Here is a 4,051-nt window from a genome sequence, read left to right as displayed (position 1 = left end):
TATATATATATATATATATATATATAATATGTCCAGTTTTCAGAGTTGAATAAGCAAAAAAGATGCAAGTGCAGTAAAACTATTGTAAAACTGCTGTAATATTTAAAACTTGTTTTTTTTTTTTACATTCACAGATTATTAAGAAGCTGCTCAATAATTAAATATGGTTCAAGTGACGAATATAAAGTTAAAGTATTACTGTTTTATATAATATAAAATAAAAATAATGATTCTGCAATGCTAAAACAGTAAACAACTGCTGAATCTATTATGAGGCTTAAATTTAGTTTCTTTTTCACATGATCAACATTTTTGATAGATTTTTTTTCAGAAAACAAAACTTAGCATATTGATTTCTATGGTAAAACAGGTTTAAAACACTGAGTAAGAAAAGGATTTGTTGCAGCACAGCATGATGAAAGCACTTACTAACTTCGTCTCAGCATGTTTGATTCTGCTTTTCTCGAGCTGAAGGGCTGATTCCTGTTTCTGTGGTAAACCAGCGCAGTCTCAGCTTCATCTGTAATGAATCCTGAACGCTCCTTTCATATACATGCAGTCATTTTAACACAAGAAACACAAGCATTTCACGACGATGATCTGAGTTGAGAAAGAAAGAAGATTCAGGATGAAAAACTCCACTGCCAACAATAACATTACTTTATGGTAACAACTCAACACATTTACATCCATCAAGCATTTTGCATGACTGTTATATCAAATGTCAGTATCAAAAACAGGGTTGTAAGTCTCTTAGATACATCATTCAGGTTTTGTTTTTTATATTTAATGTAAATATTACACTTTAAAAGATATAAAATGACATTTATTCATTATTTCTTTACTCAGGCAATTACATTATGAAATATATTTGCATGCACATGTAGTAGATATATAACAATAATTGATTGGCAACAATGGCATTCATACCACAATTGTTGTCATTGGTGAAAAAGTGAAAAATAAAGAAAAGGCTGAGCTTTTACTTTGTAGAGTAATATGCACTGTGATTTACACTACAACAACGAAAACACACACGCACGCACGCACGCACGCACACACACACATTTGTTATAAAATAAATATAACAAATTTACATTTTAGGTTGACTTACTGGGGCTTTAAAATTTAAATAAGGAAGAATAAAATATCAAGTACTCTTTGTTGACACATCATACATATATATAAGAGCAAGAAATAATAACTTGACTCCTAAACTCTGGAATAGCCTTCCTGATAACGTCCGAGGCTCAGACACACTCTCCCAATTCAAAACTAGATTAAAGACCTATCTGTTCAGTAAAGCATACACTTAGTGGGCTTCCACACAGGTTATGCATCTTGCTGATATACACTGTGAACATCAGCTACGCTAATTATTTTCTTTATTCTCCATTTCCACCTGGGGATACTCTTCCCGAGGCCCTCAGACTATGCAGAGTCACTGATTCGATCCAAGACCAACGACGAGATGATCCCAAGGTTTCCATATCCTGGACCTGGCCGAATCCTGAACAACTACTGCGATGGTCATGGAAGAGTGGAGAACATGAGACTGTTTCCTATGACGCTCCAGAGACAGACGAGTCTTCGCTGAGGCCAGCTTCCAGCCTCCGCCACTGAGACTGCAGCTCTGCACAAGACGTTTGGCCAGCGGAGAAATTAAAATGGTCATGCCCAACTGAGCCTGGTTTCTCTCAAGGTTTTTTTTCTTCACTTCCGCCTTTAGTGAAGTTTTTTTTCCCTCTCCGCTGTCGCCACTGGCTTGCATGGTTCAGGATCTGTAGAGCTGCGCATCGTTGGATTTGCTCTTCAGTATTTGGACTCTCAGTAGTGATTATTAAACCACACTGAACTGAGCTAAACTGAACTGAACTTAAACACTACAAACTGAACTACACTGTTCCTATTTACTGTGACCTTTTATGTGAAGCTGCTTTGACACAATCTACATTGTATAATCGCTATACAAATAAAGGTGAATTGAACTTCTAGTTAATTATTTGTAAAAGTGTCAGAAGGTTGATTTTTCTGATGAATCATCTGCTGAACTGCATCCCAATCATCACAAATACTGCAGAAGACCTACTGGAACCCACATGGAGCCAAGATTCTCACAGAAATCAGTCACATTTGGTTACATTCAGTATGGGGCATGCGAGAGATCTGCAGAGTGGATGGCAACATCGACAGCCTGAGGTATCAAGACATTTGTGCTGCCCATTACATTACAAACCACAGGAGAGGGCAAATTCTTCAGCAGGATAGCGCTCCTTCTTATACTTCAGCCTCCACATCAAAGTTCCTGAAAGCAAAGAAGGTCAAGGTGCTCCAGGATTGGCCAGCCCAGTCACCAGACATGAACATTATTGAGCATGTCTGGGGTAAGATGGAGGAGGAATTGAAGATGAATCCAAAGAGTCTTGATGAACTCTGGGAGTCCTGCAAGAACACTTTCTTTGCCATTTCAGATGACTTTATTAATCAGTGATTTGAGTCATTGCAGAGATGTATGGATGCAGTCCTCCAAGCTCATGATGGAGTCAGACACAATATTCATTCTGTTTCCACTGCAGCATGACCACATATTCTATACTGGACATTATTTCTGTTCAGTGATGAGACTTTTGTCTAAACAAAGTCAGACCTTACTGTCCTAATGAAATCATTAGAAATCAAGGCATGATCATATTTTATTTTGGTCAAATAAGCGTAATCTAGAGGCCTTTGCCTTTTATATAAGCCACATTTCAGATACCAAATGATCAACTAGAAGTCAAGTTATTATTTGTTGTTCCTAAAACTTGGAAATGCGACCAGACATTTGTCAGGAAGTGTGTGTATATATAGAGTTGAAGTCAGAATTAATAGCCCCCCTTTGAATTTTTTTTCTTTTTTAAATATTTCCCAAATTATGTTTAACAGAGCAAGGAAATTTTCACAGTATGTCTGATAATATTTTTTCTTCTAGAGAAAGTCTTATTTGTTTTATTTCGGCTAGAATAAAAGCAATTTTTAATTTTTTAAGGTCAATATTATTAGCCCCTTTAAGCGATGTATTTTTTTCTGTCTACAGAACAAACCATCGTTATACAATAACTTGCCTAATTACCCTAACCTGCCTAGTTAACGCAATTAACCTAGTTAAGCCTTTAAATGTCACTTTAAGCTGTGTAGAAGTGTCTTGAAAAATATCTAGTCAAATATTATTTACTGTCATCATGACAAAGAAAAAATGAATCACTTATTAGAAATGAGTTATTAAGCTATTATGATTAGAAATGTGTTGAAGAAATCTCTCCATTAAACAGAAATTGGGGGAAAAAATAAACAGGGGGGCTAATAATTCAGGAGGGCTAATAATTCAGGGGGGCTAATAATTCTGACTTCAACTGTATTCTTTATTAAGAGTTATTAAAATCTTCTTTTCGTTAAACAGAAATTGGGGAAAAAAATAAACGGGGGGTATTAATTCAGGGGGGGGGGGAGCAATAATTCTGACCTCAACAGTATATATATTTATAATATTTGAAAAGACTAACATTTGTAAAACATAAATAAATACAACACAACAACAACTAAAAATATTTTTTCCACCTTTTTTTGTCTTGTTTTTCAGTACAGACACTTAAAGATTGTTAAATTAACATATATTTAGGTAAAATCCAAAATACAGATATTATTAAGTCTTGTTTTCTGATGGAAATAAAATGAAGAAGTATGAATAAGACAAAAATAATTAAATAATGTTGTTTCTTTTTTAATTAAGATCATTGTTTACCTCCATTGGTCGATATTTGTTCATGTTTGCCTACACTTACATTTTTTTCTAGTAACACAAAATGAAAATATTGAATAATATATATATATTGTAGTATCATGACATATATTTGTGCTTCTTTTAAACTTCAACATTTGATTTGAATATATTTTTCAGAAAATAAGACCTAATAATTTATAGTACATCATTTATATTTCTTCTTTCAGGAATATTTTAATATTTACACTGGGAAACAAGACAAAAAACAAACAACCGATAAATAAATTACTT

Source organism: Danio aesculapii, chromosome 17 (genome assembly GCF_903798145.1).
Source record: "Danio aesculapii chromosome 17, fDanAes4.1, whole genome shotgun sequence".
Classification (NCBI taxonomy): domain Eukaryota; kingdom Metazoa; phylum Chordata; class Actinopteri; order Cypriniformes; family Danionidae; genus Danio; species Danio aesculapii.
This window is presented reverse-complemented; position numbering follows the sequence as displayed.